The sequence below is a fragment of the Perca fluviatilis genome, chromosome 19, assembly GCF_010015445.1.
Source record: "Perca fluviatilis chromosome 19, GENO_Pfluv_1.0, whole genome shotgun sequence".
Lineage (NCBI taxonomy): Eukaryota > Metazoa > Chordata > Actinopteri > Perciformes > Percidae > Perca > Perca fluviatilis.
The window spans coordinates 9,018,204-9,040,757 of NC_053130.1; the positions used below are offsets into that span (position 1 = coordinate 9,018,204).

General features: G+C 41.2%; 1 long non-coding RNA gene across 3 annotated transcripts in view; it reads left to right on the forward strand.

The window, feature by feature from the left end:
• Positions 1-22,554, forward strand: part of LOC120548135 — an 81,215-nt gene that overhangs the window by 41,000 nt on the left and 17,661 nt on the right. For all 3 annotated transcript variants that reach the window (XR_005637142.1, XR_005637143.1, XR_005637144.1), the window contains one exon: positions 14,462-14,750. This is a non-coding gene — a long non-coding RNA (uncharacterized LOC120548135). The remainder of the gene's footprint in view (positions 1-14,461; positions 14,751-22,554) is intronic.

Genomic DNA, 22,554 nt, shown 5'->3' on the forward strand with positions numbered 1-22,554 from the left:
TAACACTGATATCTAACGACAGAGTTCTTTGTCTGACAAACTTTGTCGCTGTTCTTCACTCGTATTGTTAATTAGATAGTTATCTTTAGCCCTTTGATAGATTAGATAAGCCGTTAATTAATCTTTGAATCTAATTAACTGTCTTGCTATTAATAGGTTTGGCCACATTATTGTACCTTTGACAGCCAAAGCACTGAAATGAGGATTGATATCCACAGTTCAGGAGTAGAGCTTTCTTGGCTGTTGACAGTTGACAGTTTTAAAAAGTCCTGAATCATTTTTTTTCAAAAAATAAGAAAAGTTAGTTTAAACAAGTACATGACTGGTAGAGTAATTATCGCTTGGTGTTCTATAATGTGCATTGTTTACATGTTATTTCACCATAGTGTTTTGTAAAAATCAATATTGAATGCTTTCTCTTTGACTACTTTGCAACTCTTTTTTTCTGATGTGCATCACCCTTCTCTGTTTGTACTGTACAATATAGCAATACATTCACAGTAATTACACAATGGTGAATTTCTTTCTTTTTTTTTTAGATCTTTTTTTGGGGCATTTTTTCTATATTTCTATAGTATAGCTTAGACTTGAAAGGGGGGGGCGAGAGAGAGAGATGACATGCTGCAAATGGCTGCAGGTCGGAGTCGAACCCGCGGCCGCAGCGTCGAGGAGTAAACCTCTATAGATGGATGCCTGCTCTACCAGGTGAGCTAACCCGGCGCCCCACAACGGTGAATTTCTTAGTGAAGAAGACTGTATTTAAAAAAAAAAAAAGTGTGTCTTATTTAACACACCACCAATCTTCCTCCCAGCATAAGTTACCACAATATTTCACATCTTTAGAAAGATCCAGTGTGTACTTTGTACTTGTACTTTGTTCAGTATTGACTTTAACTTGCACCCTAAAGATATATTTCTATTTGTGATGTGAATACAGTATTTCCTATAACCTCTCTACAGAAGTAATTTCCCTTTGGGACAATAAAATCTACCTTGACCTTGATCTTAAGAATGTGGATGATATGGGGGGTGGGGGGGGGCTGAAGGAGAAGAGGACAAGGTGGAGTTAAGTGAGAATGAAAACCAGAAAGGTTTTTTTACTCTTAAAAAAAGCAATGTCCTCTGTCTTTTATCCAGATTAATCCTGCTGAGATCAAGGGTCACTTTAACAAGGGAACATTGAAAGCTTTATTTATAGAGAGGGCTTACTAACATATTTCATCTTACCTGATGACATATTCATAAAATCAGACAAGGTTTCTTTATAAAACCTTTGTTAAACAGGGAGATGGCTGAGCCTATGTGTGCTTACATGTTCAATAAGTATAGTATATGACCATTGATTTAGGAAAATATGTGGTATCGGCTCAGAATTTGTTTTAAAATGTTATTGATTGATCAGTTGTTAAAACTCTTTAGCTTACGAGAACATGATACATGCTGTATCTTACGGCTACTATAATATGTCATACTGTATATTTCCATGATTATAAGAACTGGGCCACTACATGTAAACATGCATGACAGCAACACATTTTTAGATTTAGGTGCAATGCCAAAAGAAGGAAAAAATAAATAAATTACACATAGCGTTTGCTTTTAGACCTGGGCAACAAGACAAAGTGAGAAAAAGAAAAAGATGGCTTGCAGGGCGAAGTAGAAAGGAAAAAAGAGCATCCTTATTAAGTTAACGTCTTACTTTTACACAAGTGGAGTTTTAAAATAACACTAATTTTGTTAATATGAAAGGTTTTAAGCCTCTATTTACTTGTTTTGAGCAGAAACAAGCTTGTTTTAAAATTAATTCAGTGCCTTTGCAGAGGCATTTAGGTAAGAGAGAGAAATACAGGGTCAGTATCATTTCCCCCACTTACATGCATGGTGTCATATCTCAGCAGTCTACTCCAATAGACTGTGTGTGTGTGTGTGTGTGTGTGTGTGTGTGTGTGTGTGTGTGTGTGTGTGTGTGTGTGTAACTGGACCTGAGCCATTGTGTTAGTGTGACAGAAGCCTCTGCCCACTCTTTGATGCCCCCTCCAGAGCTTTCTAGCATTCACACACACACAGTCTCTGCCCGCTGGGACCAGGGAGCTTCATTTGCATTATGATGGCAGGCAGATTAAGTACATTCCACTGCACACTAAAGGGATTCAAAATAACACACACACACACACACACACACACACACACACACACACACACACACACACACACACACACACACACACACACACACACACACACACACACACACACACTTGTCTTTGGGCCAGTAAGGCAGGCTTCGAACAAAACTGGTGCCCAGTACAGGGTACCAATCCCATTACTTGCCCCGTCCTCTGTTGCCCCCTCCCTCTCAAGAGAACAAAGGACGGAGACATCGAAAGGATCTAAACCTCACAGAATCAGGGCGGGAGGAGGAAGAGAAGTGCTGAGAGATGGGAGGGGGGAGAGAGAGAGAGGAGAAAGATAAGAGGAAGGAAGGAAGGGTGTCAGGGTGGGGCTGGTGTTGGAGAGGGAGAAATAACTCTGACAGGCAGCTAGAGGGACAAAGCTCATTTAGATAAATCGACATCCCCAGCTGAGATAAAACCAATGATGATTTGTACTGTATCTTCGGGGGATAAAAGCCATTCTATTGGATTTCATAAGGCCCCGGCGTCCTGGGATTTCACAGGCCCCGGCGCAGAGCGCTTGTGTTGGTCTCAGCATGGAGGGACAGGTCGCTGAAGAGGGGAGGAAGGGTGACTCCTGCTAGGAGAGGGGAGAAAACTCCCATCGTTACTGGGAAATGTCAGACACAACACACAAGGAGGTGGACGAGGGAATTTGAGAGGTGATGCCAGAGGGTTTGTCTCTGTTGCACTGTATTCTGTCTCTACCTCTCTCTGCCTCTCTCAGGACAAAAAGACTCAGTGAGTAATCTGCTGTAGAAGTGGTGCTACGGGTTCAACATTCAGCCAGGTTTAAGTCCAGCGTGAATAAGTACTTAAAACATTTGTCTTTAAGGAAATCAGCATTGTAGTAGTTGTGAAACTTAAGATAGTTAGGAAGTCCCCCTATGTCCCCGATCTATCCCACAGCTGTTTATTTCGTATAAATTACAACTTTGGCCACTGCAGAGGGGGAACTGCCAAAATATGTTATGTTCACGCCAGTTACAGTTTCTTTGAGTAACTACAGTTGCCAGAGGCTGAAGGTTTGCCAACCTGTGTCTTATTGTTATCGTTGTTGCCTTTCTGATTATGGGTCATAATAACGGCACTCACCACCATAAATAGCCAAGTTGTTATTTATTAAATGAGTACCCTACTGATTTAACATTGCACTCCTATAGCATTGTCAGACTTTTGAGAGACAGTTGAACGTTTTTTTTCGTAGCAAAATAGATGCAGCAGAACCAGAGATCTTTCGATTTCATCTTCCTTGTCAAAACCTTGCGCATACGTTACCCACAATGCAACTTGACAAGTTTAGTTGGCAGTCAAGTATGTAGCCTTGCGCTGCTAGCCTCAAGCAGAGATGAGGAGTGGGCTACAGAGTCCTGATAAGCTCACTTCCTCTAACGCTCAGAAATACGTGGCATCACCTTTTCCACCGAGCCCTGTCCACTTAAAACCAGTGAGAAAAGCTCAGACAAAATACAGAAACAGACTTTTGTAAAATAACCAAAATTGTTATAACCGTTCTGTTCACTCCATCGCTCAGAAAAAGATTACTCACAAAGCAGGTTTTCAGAGACTAAATTGTAACATACATACTTTTAAATGCTTTTCTCAGATACCAAAAGGAATTAAACACGGAATGTAGCTCCCCAAGTTAGCTATTGTAGCTTAATTAAAATATAATGTATGATCCTTAAACTCTGTATCATCTAATATGTTAGTGCAATCCGGTCTTATCAAGTACCAACAGTTGCATAGTGTAACAGCACACACAGATGTAATTAGCAGGTAATAAGCGAATATTATAGCATGTACTTAATTTTCCATCTAGGATTTGTTAATTATGAGGTTATAAAATAGTGTTTATCAATGGCTGAAAACAATTCTTTGTAGATTTAATATATTAGATGTAGCCTAAGTTTGGGCTGCAACCCGAGTAAGGTAAAAAAAATATATTCCAGTTTAAGGAAAATTTGTTGTTGCATCAAGAAATGTTTGAAGCGATTCCTAGCACATAAAAAAAAATTATAGTAATCAGGTTTTTTGCCTTCATTCATCCTCATAATACACTCATTATTCTGAAAAGTTCCTCTGGGTCCATTTGGTTTTGATGGCAGCAGTGCTTTACTCATTAATAATGAAGACGGCGTGATCGTTCTCTACATTAAAAACTTCTACATTTAGAGTTAGATCTTCCCTCCCCACCTTTCATAGCCTCAGGTAAAGAGCCCTGGGTCTGAAAAATTAAAGAGTCTGTAAAACCCTCCCGACAAATTAAAAAGTAATTAATGTCTCTACCTGGAATGTACAGTACCGACCTCACTGAAAATATGGGTGCACTGTAAAGTGGCCCCTTCACAATCCTGCATTTAAGTAGAGGTCTGGAAACTAGGAGACTCCACCTTGATAGAAAAAAAAATCAACTCCATTGCATTAGGGCAATTAGACCACCCTGGCCTAAATAATAAACTTAAAACCCCACAGTCTATGTTCAATATTTCATATTTTATTCAGGTACTGGGAGTGCTTCTATAGTGAATACACTTTCTCCTCAGCATGGCTCTGTAATGTAGGTATTTTTCTTGGGAGGCTTTTAGGGGGGTAGTTAGGTAAAAGCCATTGGAATGGCCCTCCCCTGCCCAGGGGCTGAATAATAAATCTTTTACCTGCGTCCTGTGCAAACGTTTCTTAAGCATATCCGGCTGGCCAAATGGGAAGGCGAGTTAATATTAAAGGTCAGTTTCTCTAAGCAGCAGACTGGAAACTGCAGTACTGTGAACAAACCAGTACTGCTATTGTCAAATAAATCCTGATTATTGATTATATGATTTACATTTAAGTAGGTGGGGGTTCACAATGGTGACTTTGTCATGCTTGACACTCACTATTAAACATTGAACCCGCAACGTACTGCTCTGAGGTGGACAGCCTCTCCGTCACTTTGAAGTGCAAGAAGTTAATGAGAGAAACACATTGTATAGACATAACAATACCCCAATCAAAGTCAGAAGAAGTATTGTTCTTCAATGGATGGGTGGACAAAGGGTCAAGCATGAGCCCCGCACCATCTCCTCTGTTGCTCGGTTGCTCTGTCTGCAACAATGATGGTGTACACACACTCTCGTCCGGGTGAGACTTGCCTTTTGCTCTACAACACTGTAGTTGGAGCTGTGGACTAATCTACAGCAAGCACACAGGAAGGTAGAAAACAGGAGAAGCCGCATGTGATGTTAGTTAAAACGTTTGCGGTACATGTCACTAGTGTTAAAGCACTTGTGTTGTCTTGCTTTCTTGCCTCCTTTTTCTTTGCATTTTTAGAGATATGTTGTCTGATTGTTGGTTTGTTTTAGAAGGAGGTGAAAGAGAAGGTCACCATAATAAGAAACAAGGTGGCCGAGTCCCCTGGTTCGGCCACCTTCGTAACCCGATTCGCGAAAAAATTCAAGAAGTTAACAGCAGTATTGAGAAACATCTCAATAGGTGAACTTCAGACTAGTCTTGCTTTGCAACATGACATCATGACTTCGTGTAAACATACACGCCCACTTTCTTAAGCCAAGTGGCGTGTTATCTGTACGCATTTTGAGCTATCCGCGTGTATGTCTACGCTGTATACAGCGGCCTAAATGAGTACATCCGGCGGAATTTCCGTCAGCAACGGAGCAATCCCTGAAGTGGAACGTCAAAGATATGGACTCAACTTCAGCCTGACACCCAACAAAAAAAAAAAGATCAACCAGCAGGCCAAGAGGTGAAGGAAAACCTCTTTTTTACAGGGACAGTGACCAAACTAACATGGAGCAATAAGCAGGGTTAGCAGTAATTAGCACTGGTGGGTGCCCCGTTAAATTGAATTTAACGACAACACAGCAGTCTTCCTGAGTGCGAACTAATCCTGGACTCTGGAGCATAATGGTTAATGGGCCTGAAAGAAAATGATGGCCTTTCAAAAGCAAAACCAATTAACACAGAGTGGAGATGTCTAATGCTGAGCTTTCCAAATCTCATAAGAACTTCTGCCCTCGTATTATATAACTGGATTTCTCTTCATTTGGAATAATGAAGGAGGTAGGGAAGCATGACATAATATAGCTATCATAACTCTGAGTCCAATGAAAGAAAAGTGGAATATGTTTCACACAGTGGCAGTGGACGCCAGACAGTAATGTTTCACTCCTGCAGACTAAGTCGTTAAGTATTTATATATAAAAAAAACAACAACAAGAATTAGGGACTCAATAACTTTTGACAAATTGTCCCTTGCATGTTATACATTATAGTTGGTAGAAATACAACCAAGTATTTTAAATAACTTTTTAAAAACTACACTGGGCAATTAAAGGGGCCTTGTGGAGTTTTCTTGTAAACAGACAAAAGTTTACAAGTTTACATTTAGTGCTACTTACCAAAACGCAGTGTGTATATCCTTGCGCTCTAACAAATGAATGCATTCTTTCCTTATAAAACATTTGCAAAGCTGATTTTTTTCTTCTTCTTTTGAATCCAGAACAGTTTACATCCATGTTAACTTGCTTGCTTTCTTCTTATTCTCTGTCTTTGTTGGCACACGGCTGCATATCTTGGTGCATTACTGCCGCCTGTTGTTCAGTAGAATAGTGTGGATGTGTGCAAGAGGTCAAAAACTCCACAGATTTTTTTAAAATGGGAAAGTATTAAAAAAATTATTTGAGTTACTTTATGCACATTTCATCTTAGAGTATTTAGGTTTGCGACCTATTTTGTACAAGGTAATATTTCCAATTACTATTAGCCCTTACAGTCGGATGTTTTGCTTATTCAGAAATGGCGTAAAGGGCCTTTTGGAAGTCCTTTCCTTCTCAGCTGGAGAATACATTTTGAAGTAAACTTATGAATAGTAATGAAACACAACAGTACCTTTTTAAAGTGTGTTGTCACCCAGTCAAGTTGCTTTTCCGATCTCACCAAGTGTTGGCCTCAATTCCCTATCTGTCCTGAGATTCTCTCTCCCACCTGCTGTGTGGAAAAGCATGCTGGGATTGAGAACACTATCCACACTTGCAGTGAAGAGTTTGAGGCTCCTATTTAACGCAAGTGTCTTTCCTAGTTTAAGACCGACGCAGTTGTCAATTTCCCGTCCAGCGTCCATGTCGTTTAAATAGCAAATGCACCTGCGCCCATGTGTGTTCAGGTGAATTCTTGGCGTATTGCTATGTTGAGGCAGCGGGAAGTGATCGCGCCATTGACCAAGAAAAACCTGGTCTAAAGTCAATAGCGCAGTATTTCATTGTTATTTTAGCAGCAAATTAGTAAAATGCACCTAGGCTTGTGCAAAGCGCGCGCACACTATGCTTGTTACACACGCAAAAGATTACAAATAAAAATATTACGGTGCAAATCTGTCATAATAGCAATGTGCCAAGGTACAAACGCGCCTGGCTTTTAAAGGGAATGGGAGATGAGACTCTGATTGGTTTATTGCATGTTACGCCCAACACACCCCTATGATTAAGGAAGACACTAAGTACAACCCTTTTGAACCATGCGCACGGCGCACGGACCCTTTTTTCCGCAGTCAAACTAGAAAAAGTGGATTTGGACACGCCCTAAACGCACCTGTGCCAGTCGCTTCACGCCGTGCGCTTAGATTGTTAAAATAGGGCCCCGAGTGTCTAAATGTTGCTGCAGACCAGAAGGAAGTTATAAAGCAGTCAAATCTACAATAAGTGTGATGGAAATGTACATGTTATATTGGCAATCAGCTGTTTCAGTACAAAAGAGCTGGTATTGCCTCTGAAAGTGACCTCTTCTTAGGAAATACGCCTGTATGTGTGATAGTGTAGGAGACTGAAGTCCAGTAAGACTTGGTAAATTTCTGTGGAATCGAGGCCCGTCCCAGCCATATATCAACGTAATTAAAGGCTGGTGTAATGACGCAGGGCCTCGGCAGCATGATTTCTGTCTGATCGCCACGCTGCTTCATTAAGACCACTCAAGCTAACGAGCTGTGGCTGTAATAAAGTCCTCCCCCCGGTCTGCCGCAGTGATGAAGGAGCTACCCAAAGCAAGCTGAGCCAAGGCCTGAGATAGAATTATTACTGGAAAGGCTTCAGCTGAACTTACTTTGTGATTGCAGGTGGCATGGTGATAGGGTCAAGGTGCTTTTTGCAGAAGACTGTCATAAAATAGAAGGTATTTTAACTATTTCGTACTTCTGGGGATGATAGAAACATTCTGGTAAAGCATCTAAGCATACTTAAAAAAAAAAAGGGTGCTGGCAGGTTCGGTTTCCATTGTGCTGTCTTGTATAACTCGAACCACAGATGCTAAAAGTATGTATATGCCGTATCTCCAGACTGATCTCATGAAGTGGCGTATGTATGACACACCAATTCGTATGCCATTATTGGCGTGTTATCAAGACGCATACTCGCTTTTTAGCGGGTTTATCAACGCCGTTTGGCCTCCATTAAGTTACATTACCTTGCGATTGTGTGTGAATTTACGCTGTAGTGGGTAGTATAAAAGGGCTCAAATCCGCATAGGGAGGTTGGTTGGGCTGGTAGATGGGTCAAACACAGGACTTTCACCCAGGAGACCGGGGATCGTGTCCCGCGTGTCACGTTTCCTTCGTGTCCCGCGTGTCACGTTTCCTAAACCCAACCGTCGCTTTCTTCTTTTCCTAAACCCAACCTGTTCTTCTTTTCCTAAACCCAACCTGTTCTTCTTTTCCTAAACCCAACCGGTTCTTCTTTTCCTAAACCCAACCGGTTCTTCTTTTCCTAAACCCAACCGGTTCTTCTTTTCCTAAACCCAACCATCCTGTTCTTCTTTTCCTAAACCCATACACGCGGATAGCTCAAAATGCGTACACGCCACTTGGCTTAAAAAAAGTGCCCGTGTATGTTTACGCAAAGTCATGATGTCATGTTGGTATTTCTTAGAATAAGTGACATCAAATAAAGCTGTGTATCCTCAACTATTGCAGTCTGTCTGTGTTGTGCAACCACAGTACAAGCTGCAAATAAGCTTATGTTAGTTAAAAAGTCCATACCTCCATCCATCCATCCATGTCCAGTCACGTCCAGCCACGTCCGGCTGCTCCTGGGGGATCCCGAGGCGTTCCCACGCTGGCCAGAATATTTCAACCCCTTCAGCATGTTCTGGGTGCGCCTTAGGGTGTCCTTCTCGTCAGACGTGCCCTGCCTACCTCCACAGTCTGGAAAGCTTCTACTGGCATCTAATGTAGTGTGTTTCTGGGTATGCTACTGGATGAGACCAAATATGAACGTGAAACCTTTGTATAAATGAGGCCCGAGTTTGCTGTCCTGAGTGATGGAGAAATAATGGAAACATGGCAAGAAAGCACCTGTTGAGGAGAAACATGTTGCTGTGATGGTCTTAAATGTTTAGGTTGCAGTTATTTGATTGCATAGAAGGTCAACTGTACAACAAGCACAACACACTTGAAAAGTAGGTTGTAACAGGTTTGATTACACATTTTTAAATACTGGTGCAGCATCACACTTTGCTGCTGGAGTGTGAAGTCTCTTACTGTGAATACAGTAATCTCATAGGTCTGGACTCAAATAATGTTATCTACTGTACTTTGCTGTGTAATGTGGAAACGTTTTACAGTAAATCTTTCTATCCAATGGATTGAAATTCTCCCAAACTTGTATGTGATAGTTAACCTTTATTAAATAAATGAGGAAATATGTATAATAAAGCATGATAATTAATGATTAAAACATATATTACGGGGCCGGTGAGGTTCTGATTGGCCAGTCATAGCCAAATAATAATAGTTTTGGGTCAGTAGAATTTGGAACTGATTTTTTTATGGATATATGTTTGGTTTGTATTGTGTGTGCGTAAGATACCAATATATTTACAGCAACAGAGGAAGTTACCTGCAACTTTCCTTAGCTTGCTCTGATATCAGCTGTGAATAGATTCTATAGGTAAGATCCCCTGTGAACATCAAAACGCATCGTTTTTACTCACCACTGTTCACAGCATTTCCAATTAGTTGCAGCAGCCCCTGATTTCCCCCAGACTTTCTACCGGTTCATCGAAACGGTTGGCAGTGATTAGTCACACAATACGACATTAACCTGTAAATTAAAACTCCTCCATGCAATTTGATGGGTGATTTAATTTCAGCATCGTGCCATCCCCTCGCTCTCTGCATCCTCCCACCCGCCCTCCCCTCTGCCCATTTCTCCCTCTGTCCTCATCCTCCAGACATCTACCCACACTCTCTTGTCTCCCTCTCTTTCTCCATTCGCCGTGGGCTAATCCCATTATGAATTCTTTATATAGCCTTTTCCCTTAATGATCAGTGGGGCCTACTCCAATCCTGATTACTATTGTACACTTAGCACTACATAAAGCAGGGGATTAATATGCCCCGCTAGGATCGTTGCTATGGATCTACTCGTTGCCTTCCGAGGGATGTTGCTGCCGCTTCAATTGGCCATAAATCGCTCTCCCCAGTGGCTTCCCACGTACCAGACAGGGCATGGAAGAATAGGGGGTGAATCTCTCTCTCTCTCTCTCTCTCTCTCTCTCTCTCGTGGTCGCTCCTTCTCTCCCTGGACCCAGACGAAAGTGATCTGCTCTATAATTCATGACCCAGCGTTTTCTCTTTCTTATCCTCTCAAAATGTTTCTCTCTCTTCCCAGAGATGCTGTAATAACCCTCCTCCTAACCTTTGCCCCGTAAAATGTTACCGTAAGAGTGGGTAGGCATCATACTGTACATGGACACAGATTGTGAAAGAGAGAGGGGTTTGGAAGATGTAATGTATTCAGAAAAGAGCTGTGTGATGTCAAACATGAACATGAGGATGGAGGGTGCAATAGGCTCAGCTGTGTTCCTTGGTTTCAGTGAGGAATTCTGTGAGTGCTACCAAGCCGTTTCAAAGCAACTGTAGGAGAAAAAAACACTACTGTGAGACCTTTTCCCCATTAGTTGTTTTTTTTAAGATCAACTTTTTATTATTTTTTGAACATACAGAACAGGAGCCAGCGCTGAGCTATTATTTTTTTAGTCGCAGTTGATCCGGCTAGCCAAATTTTCTTCTGTCTCCCAAGTAGGTGTAATTTAGAGTCATCATTAAGTAACAAAACAATCGGGTCAGTAGGCCCCATTAGTTTTTTTTTTTTATGAGGAAATATCAAAATGCCTTTTTAATTTGGGAATAAAGATGTAAAGGTTAGCCCTTTAGATGACTAGACACAAGTAATTCAAAACAGCTACCTTAGCCCTGTTTAAAATGTATGACTCAGTACATCAAAAATGCAGGTGGTTCGATCTTGAAAAATACGTTCTTTAGAGAAAGGTTGGGAATATTGATGTTGGCAGTTACAGTATTTTGTAAAACAATTTTTTCACCTCTCTCAGATGGAGAATGAATCATCCCAGAATGAAACTCTTTGTAGGGGAAGAAACAGAGAAAACAGTGGAAGGAGGCAAACTACAAATGGGGAAAACAGAGAAACCTCCTCAAGCCTTTATGGTGTCCTGTTGGCTCCTGTAGCGGTTGAGGAAGATTTCTCTTTTTCATTTGGCGCAAACACATCCCTCCTCTTTATTCTCTGGTTTAAAGTGAGAACTGAAACAATTCAAACAGCGTAGTTTGAGGCAAGGCTCAGTGAGCTCTGGGGACACCTGCCGAGAAACGGCGCAGAACAACTCTTTTTGATTCTTGTTTCTTTGTAGTTCCAGTCTACCCTGTAAGTATCTTTATCACAGGCCGACTGCATCCTGCTGTTGTCTGCTTTCCCTGTACTTTCCTGTGAACAATTTGGGAAGACCCTATTGCACAGCATTGAGCTCTGGTATTGTTCTGTGAGAAAGAATTCTGATTGAATAAGGTTTTTCCTTTGTGATCCCACCTTCATTGTGTCCTTCATGGGCTATATGACGCAGTGAGAGTACAGAGGTATAAAGGTTATATAAATACTATGATAGCGATCTCATTTCTCCACTTAAAATCATGGTATTCACAACATTTTTGTATGATAAAAGCTGGAAGACAAAACAATACGTTGATATGGCTAATGGGAATTTTAACTTAAGTTTCCCACTCAAATCTAACATGTCTGGCCTTCACACACGTACCTAAATTAACCAACAAGGAATGTTTAAAAATGGTTCCTGCTCTCAAGTAGGGCTGGGCGATATGGAGAAAATAAAATATCACAATATTTTTGACCAAATACTTTGATATCGATATGGCAAAGGTATTGTAGGGTTGACAATTGCTGCTTTCCCAAAATATTTACACAATGAGATTTGTGATAAATAATCGTCAGTAATGTGGATATAATGATTAAGTGGGTAAAGGCAAATAATAGAACAGCTGGAACTGTCTGGTAGGTCCAGAAAATGACATCACTTTACTGTAATGCAGCTCATAAAACCAGGAAAAGACACTTATGTCATATTACGATATTACAATATCCAAAATCTAAGACGATATCTAGTCACATATCACGATATCAATATAATATCGATATATTACCCAGCCCTACTCTCAAGTGCTTTATGTGATGATAACATACTGTATAGCCAGGTTTCTTCTTTTTTTTTTTTTGGGGGGCATTTTTGGGCTTTTTAAAATTTTTGACAGATGCAGACATGAAAGGGGAGAGAGAGGGGGAAAGACATGCAGCAAACGGCCGCAGGTCTGAGTCGAACCCGGGCCCACTGCGTCGAGGAGTAAACCTATATATGGGCGCCTGCTCTACCAACTGAGCTATCTGGGCACCCAAGCCAGGTTTAGTCTTGACGCAAGTAAGGAACCGGACTCAGGCCCAAGGTTTGACGGTGGGCTGGGCACAACAGCTACTGTACATGCGGCCTCTGAAGCGACACTGTAACCCTTTAAGGTACAACCCTAAATCCCCATTGACCAAAAACAAATGGGGTTTACTACATTGTGTCTGCAAGTTTATTTTAAAACTGTGCTGATGTAAAGTTAAGCCAGTGGCGACCTTGAAGTCATGAACACACGTTACTGTATGTACTGTATGTCTGTTACTGTAGTATGCTTTTGTAAATATTAATAATTATGAATCTGCAGCAGGTACTATAGTTTGACAACTGACAGAAAGCAACAATTTAAAGTGGTGGAAGCAAATGCGTGCGTTATTTCCTGTTGTTTCAGTTGCTTAAAGCTGTCCCTAATGTTAGCTTTAATCAATGTCGTAAAAAAGCTCTCTAGCAACAAAACCTTTCACATGAAACTGGCGCCCGTCGTCACGTTGGTGAATTTACTGTATTTACTGTATTTCACATTCATCTCCACAACATTTGATTCGTGAATCACTTCCTGAGACTTTTTTTATGCTTCATGCAACCTTTGGTTCTTCTTAGCTGGCACCTTCAACGCCCCTCGTCTTCCTTCTCCCAGTGGCGAGATTGGCTTACTTGGTGTAGTAGTGGAATCACCCAAGGTACATCAGCTTTTGAGCCATAGCCAAAGCAGCCTCTGTGTGTGACCGTCTGGCTGCCTTTCTCTGACAGCGCCAGGTCACATGTTCAAAAGAGATGGGATGTCCATGATGAAGTGAATGAACGTGAATACGAAAGACAGGTTTCAAATGCACATGTGCTGTATTATATTTGATCTACTGTATCAAGTTCTATACTGTAGATGATTACTGTAAACAGCTGTTGATCTGGTGCATTCAGTTACATGTATGAAAATTACAAGTTCATGTAATAGATTTAAAAAAAATCTTTAGACCCCATGATATACAGTTTTTTTTTGTTGTTGTTGTTGGAAGATAGACTTTCTGCAGGTTTCTTTTTAGTAATTGTGGCTTGTGTTAACCACCCCTGTCTTCTCTCTTTATTCCAAAACAAAGTGTTTTGTAAATGCTATGAAATGTAAAACGTTTTTATCCCTGGGAATCACAAAATATTTCCCTGGAAAGTTGGCTGACTCACTATTATATTAATTATAAATTAAATGTAGCCAAGTTGATAAATATATTTTTATAAAAAGGTTGTGTATTATTACTTTGAACCAGATATTTCTTCAAAGCACAAAAGCTCAACATGCACTTCACTCAGTTTGGCCTCCTGTCCCTCCAGCTTCCCTGCCTCCACCCACTCCTAGCATCTCCGTACCTCACAACCTGAATGTCAAGCCTCATTACCCTCCGTGGGTGTGACGTAGTGTGGTGACTCCAGCGCAAGACTGTGAGATCCCAAAGTTGTGGTTATACAGTATTTGTAACACCCCATAACACACGCACACATAGATGCACAAACACACTTTCACACACTGTCATCCTGTCCAGGTCCACCACCTGCCCTGGCCTGCGCTGCCTTTCCCCCAGCCAAGGAAGCTCATGCCTGGGCACTCTGGGCAGCGGCCCAGCCTTTCACATCCAGGTCCAGGGCCAAGAGACAGGGGCCAACAGCTGGCGGTATGCAGAAGGAGCCTGGAGGCTTCCACAGCAGATGAATCACCACGGATTAATATTTAACAACAGACTCCTGCTCCCCTCTAGCGTCTCTCCTCCCCCCACTCTCTTCTTACCACCTTCCTTCTCCCTGTATCCATCACTCCATCCCCCAGTCCTGCAGGTAAGTTGGCGTATGTTCAACAGAGCTATACTGTAAATATGTGATGTGGATGCTCTTTTTCTAATATAAATGCATTTTTCGAGCTTGGTACCCTTGATTTGGAATTTTTAGAGATTGGAGGCGTCATGCAGAGCGGTTGGGGGTCTTATGTCCTTGTATAACCAGTAGCAGTTTACATAGGTTTGTTTTACTCGAATAATGCTATCTCACAATTAACCATATCAGTTCCTAACCTTTTTAAATAGTTTTGTTACATTTTAGCCACTTGGAGCACATTGCGTTGCATTTTAACAAGCTTCAGGAATTTGCAGATTTGAACAAAAGCGACAAGCCAGTATAATGCCCAGGATTGTTTTCCTGGTTAAAAAAAGAGTAGAAATTAAAAGTGGAGCACATAAGGACAGCCGAGACAGTTCTAACCCGCATTGGGAATATTAGCGTGAAATTGTTAGTGAATGCGAGGTGGATACTAATGCTGATTTTAAAAATGTCTATACTCAGAAATGTCTTTTTCAGTGTTATTTTTTCCTGAATGTAAACGAAAAGTGTTCAGCTGAGGTGAGCAAAAGGCAACGATTTCACACATGCTGTTTTAAGGCAGCAGTTTTATTAGCAGTACTACACCATTGCAGCCTGGGAATCGATGAATGCTCTGATATTATGCAGGCACAGTTTTTAGCAGGTGCTAAAGGCAGGTCGTGGCTGAAGTAGAAAGCATCAGTGCTGGTGCTATAAGCCCAGTAGCATTAGCCACAACCAGAGCCAGGCCTGTAATAGCATTCTCAGATGGGATCCGTTATGATGACTGCATGCCTGCCTCGCTCCTTCAGCTCTGATTTTGTGATTAAAGCACCAGACTGCTTTTCTTCCAGTTTTTTCCTCCAGACTGTCTCTCTCCCTCTGTCTCTTCCTCTCTCTATCATAACCTTCTTTCAACCCTCCCTTTTCCATCTCTGCATCTTTCCCTTTTCCGCCTTGCTTACTTTTGTCTCTCTTTATCTCTGTCTTTGGATCTTTCCATCTTCTTTTCTCTCTCTCTCTCTCTCTCTCTCTCTCTCCCTCTCTATCTCTCTCTCTTTCTCTCTCTGCATATATGTTTGTAAAGATATATCTGTCCCCTGTGGTTCCCTCTCATTCGCATGCATGTTCTGTGAGCCTCAGCCATTCGAGTGTACATAAAACCCGCTCTTTATGGCCAGACATAAAAGAGAAAGGAGGCAAAGAGAAAAGAGATAGATTTTCTTCTGTTCCTTAAAGAAGGGACGCTATGATCTTGCTTGTAACGGATTAACCTTTGAAACACCCCCTTTTCATTTGGCTTTTTGTTTCGCTTTTGCTCTTCTAACTTTGGACACAAAGGCAATTTTGTCCCGACTAAAAAGGGCAATCTACTGTTATCTGGGTCATGTTGTGACGGTGAATGAAATATATGATTTTGTTCGCCTCTCTTCCAGCTCGCTCTTCGCCCCCTCATGTCCCTTTATGACTTTGTTCAAGGGGAGCACGGTGGCGCATCGCTGAATAAGTAACCAACCAACGGGCCAGTGGAATTGTGGGAATTCATGGGAATCGCCGTTGGGACGGGGGTTCTCGCAGGACCACTTCCTGTCTGTCTGATTCAGGGACACTCAGGGGTGCTTCAGCTTCCCGCCACGCCATCTCTGACTAGGCCTCAGCGGAAAATTTGTGTCTTTGTATGGGACGGGGCTGAATACACTCAGAGGGGCCAGCAAACTTCGGAGTCCCCATTGTCTTTCACACCGATCAGGGTCCAAATATGAATATGCATATTCATAAGCAAAAGTTCAGTTTTCATGGCCCCCGCAACCCCTCCCCCAACCTTCTTTATTCATCTTTTTATATTACCCTTCCATCTCATTTTCAATTCCAAATGAGGCGTTCGGCATATGAAAGGTTATTGTGTCACACCCCTTAAGGTTTTACAATGGTAGAAAAAGAAAAGAAATATAATTACATCCTTTGCCTATGTGATTCTGTGATTAGTATTGGATGATTATTTCTGGAGATTGAACATGTGTGGGTTGATACCACGAGGTGAGTCTCAGTGGGCTTCGGCGAGACAAAAGTACTTAACTACTCAGTTTTTCACGAGGTCAATATGATATTATTTCCTCTGAACTCATCTCTGTAGTTAAATTGTGAGAGACCAAATCCCACGCTGTCTGGCACATGGAGCCCTCACTTTCTTGTCAGCACTCATACTAAGTGCAATCACTAACACCCTAATAGATCCTGATCTCTCTCGCTGAATGTGAAATGTGCCCTTACGGTATAAAAAAAGAAGAAGCAATGCTTTAATATCTTTTACATGTTTTAGTTGAGCGTGGAGGATTGGAGCAAGCGCATGCTACTCAGTGAAAATCAATGGCGCTGTTACTAATCATAAGTAGCGTCTTCTCCACTGAGTGATGAGAAGCTGCTGGATAGGCCCTCATCGCTTGAAGGGATACAGTTACATGTGAAGACAAGACACGTCAAACTTACACAGCGCAGACAACTGTGGGGAGTCGTTAGATCTTTCCACCCGTGGAGAGCATGTAGATGGATATCAGAGGACGGTGGGGAGGAACATCTTGTTGAATTTTACTTTAACACTCAAAGCCACTTCAAAACACTTCCTTAAATATTATTTTAGGGGGTTCCTTCTTCATAAAATATGACAAGAACAATTGAAGGGGAGATCGAGGTACAGAATTTATACTCTGGATACATAAGCATAACATGCGCAAGAATGTATGTATCTTTGTCTGTTGATCCACCTGAACTCAGTGTATTGCTTTTTACTTTGGTCATCTGAATGCTGAATACATCCATGAATGAGTGTAAAGGGGACAATTGAGTATGAGTGCTTGTAGAGATCAGATTACTGTATTGTGATATCTTTACGGACAAAATGGACTTGACGAGCATGTGATGAGTGTGCGAGGTCCAGTGTTGGGGAGTGAATAGTTGCGTGTAACAACGTTATGTAATTTTGATCAGAAAATAAAGGTAACTTATTTGTTACAGCTATTGGGTAAAAATGTAAATTACAGTTACCTAGGCTATATGTTGAATAATAATAATTTGTATGTGCACAATGTCTTCTTTTGCCATTTCCAGCCACGGCCGCCGTTAGATGCTATTCTGATGCTTTCGATTGGTTCTCTTGTTTGAATTTGCAGCGCCACCTGTCTGACAGTTATATTGCCTCTGAAGCTGTCTGAGAGTTGCCACTGTGGATAAAAACCTGTTCCAGTGCTGGAAATATAAAAAAAACATTTCATTAAAAAATCGGAGAAGGTTTATGTTATGTTCAAACATAACTGCAATGCAAAGAATGTTTGCCAGCGGTCGAAATGCTTTTAACTTCGAAAATGTCGATGTCCAACCTCAGGAAACATCTGCAGGTATGCAAGTTAAGTTAGCTTACTGTATCCGCAAGCAGTCATATTAAAGTCACATATCGTCACCTTCCTAAAATAATGGCCTAAGTCATTTTTTGACAAAAATGTTTTTTTTGCCTAAATCATCTCCTCATGGTGCCGGCCACCTCTGGTAAAATTGCCTACATCCTCAGTTGAACAGGTCTTGTGATTCTACACCTTAAGTATAATGGCATATGTCAAGCGTATGACGTGTGATGTTTAGTTTTTATTTTTTTCTGAAAAACCTGAAAAAATGACATAGGCCATTATTTTAGGAAGGTGACGATATTATGCTTTTCGTGTTTTCTATGTTATAATGTTGTATTTTCATGTTAAACATGGCCAAAATATATATCAAATAATGAGGTAAACGTATTTTAGACAAATCCCTGAGAGAAATCGTTCAGATTTCCAACTATTCTGAACACTCCGGTTTCAACAGTTTTTTTCTATTCTCGGCTAAGTGTTACGCAACTCTAAGCTGGCCTTCTATGATTGGTCATCTGGTCCAAGTAGGCAGGACTGGAGTCTTTTTTTTTTTTTTTTTTTAAGCCATTGCGGTGTTAACATTGTCCCATGTAACTACATGCAGTAAACAATGTCACCTTGGCTGCCACTGTCATTAAATTCTCCCCAATTCCAGGTCACATTACTCCTGAAATTTTTTCTGTTAGTAAAATTTGGTTTAAAATTTTTATTTTTGCCTGTAGAAATTGCTGCTATATTCTATTAGTGTCAACTGCTAACTAAAGTAGCTACATGGCTAACGGCAGTAAACAATGTCATCTTGGCTGCAAATGTTAAATTCTCCCCAAATTCTGGTCACTTTACTGCTGGGACATGTCCGGTTGTGTAATATTTGGTTTAGAAGCCTTTATTGGTGATTTGTCACCTGCTATATACTCCGTTGCAGTAGCTCCAGCTTCAACTAGCTAGTGAAACACGAAGCAGATGTTCCAGAGATTCCAGGAAGCGCGCTGGCCAATCAGAGCAGACTGGGCTTTTTTGGGAGGAGAGATTAAAGAGACAGACACTCCTACAGAGTGTGAATATAGGTGGAGCAGCCATGGGCAGTATGAGAAAAATAAAGTTTTTTTTTTTTTTAACATTAAAGCATGTAAACTCTAGTTCTAGTACAAACACAAAATGCAAGCATTATGCTGAAAATGCTATATAATAGTTGGCCTTTAAATAAAGACATACCTTCCGTGTGACACGGCTTCTAATGTGTATTGAAGACGTATTTTAGCACCATATTGTGCTTGGTGCATAACCAGTAGTTTATATTGAATCGCCATTCATAAGAAGTAAGCTAAAAAAATATGTCTACACTACTTTAAAAGTAATTGAAATAGTTACACTGCTATTACATTTTAAATTGGGTAACTTGTAATCGGTAACCTATTACATTTCCAAAGTAACCATCCCAACACTGGTGAGGTGTCACCCTGCCTCCCTGTGTCTGATCCACACACAGTGACAACAGCCTTCTGTGGGTGGGGTCCGACATCGGTGTGTGTGTGACACTGGAAATCTGGACGTGATCATTACCAAGGCCTGGACTCAAGGCCATTAGCTACACTCCCCCTCCGGTGAATTATGGGTCGTCTGTCACAGGGGCCCTGTGTCCGAGACCTGTCATGGTGAAAGATGAAGGGGTCCTTGCACTCTCCAATGAGCCGTCCGTAGAGATGCCCGCGACAAACGACCCATGAGCAGAGACACACCTTTCATCAGTGAGAGCGATGAGAGCAATGGGACAACTGTGTGTGTGTGTGTGTGTGTGTGTGTGTGTGTCTGTGTGTACGGAAGCAGTGTGTGTATTTGACCTGACCCTTTAAATACCCTTCCCCCTTCTCCTGCAATCCATATTTTTCTTCTTTCTTCAAGGCAGAAAGGCCTTGGGATTGCTCAGAACATTGCTTTTGCTCCCTGCTGACAAAAATGTAATCAGGCACCTCTGTCTAATTTAAGAGCGTAGTATCGGTGATTCATACGGCACGAGTCCTCATTATATCGCTCCTGTACCGAGGATAAGAAGGATGCAGATAATGGACTGGCCTGACTGTATGCACAAAGAGTCCTGAGTGTAAATATAAATGCCTGGCAGTATAATATAATCTCAGCCAAGTGTCTTTAGGAATTACTCCCATATTGGATGATTCCACTCCGCACAATTTATGTCCAGTGCCAACATCCATACACAGTATATAGAATGGACCAACAGATCCCAGTGCTCTGGGCGGAGACCAGTGAAGGATATTAGAAGCACTTTTCCGGTGAGGGCTGAGCTTGAAGACGTAGATGTGACGTGAGCAACCTGTCTGAAAGTTGTAAGTCTTCTGGTAGCTGTGCCAAGAGAAATCTCAATCGTTCCCAATCTTGCAGAGACGGAGAGCGTAGGTATATGTAAGGAGATAACATGGACACAGGCTCATTATTGCTAACTAACATGCTAGTTAGCATTAGTAATTAAACTTAAACAGCTAATGTAAGTCGAAGATGCCTGCGAGCTTCTCCTGTACTATACGGTAATTCCTCTACTATGCGACAGTAAGTCGCTTGGTTATGACAATCGTTAGCCTATTTTTACAAAAACGTCTGCTACGGAGCCATAACGTGAGATACAAGGTAATGGAGCCTTTTATAGATTGTCGTGTTTCTTAAGATGTAAAGTCATTCACTGTCAAAGTGACGTCAGAATGAATGGCAGTCATTGGGATACTAACGGGAGGTGAGTGCTTGTTAGCATCAAAATGGCGCCATAGGAGCTACGCTTGCCAGACGCTCGCTTACCCCCTTGCCAACATCCCATGCCAATGCAGGAAGTAGTGTGTCCTATTGCAGAAAGGAAGGGTGTGGAGGTCAGCGTGGTGGAGGGGCGTCAGACCGTCTCAAACCTGCAGTCAACATTTGCTTTTTTATTAACCACAATCATTATCTTTAACTAAGCGTAGCCAGGTGTTTTTAGTTACCTAATCATAAACATTTAGTTAAACCTTAATTACCATAGTTTATTTGCCAAAACCACAATCTTTCCCCAACCCTAACCACAGTTGGTTGCAATGCACAGATATTGTAGACAAAGACAATTTAGTATTTTTTGGCATTGGATAATGGTATTAAACATAATCTGGCGTTTTGCAGAATTGTCATTGACATTCTTGTATGGTGATAGGATTGTATAATATAATACCTTGAACAGAAAAGACTACCTTATCTTATAATGTGCTTAAAAAGGTGTGTGCCTTTCCTCTAGAATAATTTCTGAAACCCTAGTTTGTCGTGATATTGGATTGCAATCCATGGTATTCTTGTACCTTTGTCCACCCCCTGTGTACATTAAATACTGTTTGTAGGAGCATTTGTTGCAGGGTAAGAGATGTATCTTTTGAAGAACAAGTTCAAGAAAATAAAAATATGCAAGTTACAATTACCTTTTTTTTATGTTGGAGTTTAGCAACAAAAAGGCCAAGCTGTTGCTTGCTCAGAACATTTTCTTGCTCCTTGCTGACAAAAATGTAATCCGGCCCCTCTAAAAGATTCCACTACTTGTTTTGTTCCAGTGCTTTCCTTTCTGTATAAAACCGGGTATAATATTTATAATTCTAAAGTCTTGTACAGTTTGGTCTGGTCGGGGAGTAAATAGCTGCATAGTTTTATGACTTTGTTGTCACCAATTATTTTCTGTATTTGATTCATTTTATTTGAATGTAGTGAATGATTTCTTCCACCAGAGTAGATGCGTGACATTTCAGTGATAAGATTTAATGTAAGTCCTCTCTGCCGTGTGTCCTTGATTTAGGTATTCGTGCTTCCAGCTTAATGATGATGTTTGAAGACAAATCCATGCTCATTTACTACATAAAACATATGTTCTCATGCTACTTACTGTTGGCAACTGATTTGGATTAAGGAAACTACTAGACCCCAGATGTATGGGAACGTGATTCATAAATTTATTTTGTACAGTCTCTGAATACACACAGTAATTACACCCTGAGTCAAAGCAAACAACAACTACGGCACGTGTCATCAAAAGTTTATTTACAAACGTATCCTGCGTGCATATAAATAAACATGACTCTTTTATTATTTTCTGTCTTAATACATGTTCTGAGCCAATGAGTAAAAAGGCATGTGTGTGTTCATGGCGGTCGTGTGTGATGTAATCATTTATTTACATATTCCAGGTATCCTTTTTCTACGTGTCCATCGGAGCAGAGTAAAAATATTCCCAGGTGCGGTTTGGGGCTTCTCAGAATATGCAGCAGGAACTCCCGGCAAGAGGAAGTGGCCCTAGCTAACCCCCCTCCCTTTCTCCTTTGGCTGGGGACTCTACTATTGCACTGGTTTCTATTAGGATTCACTGACTC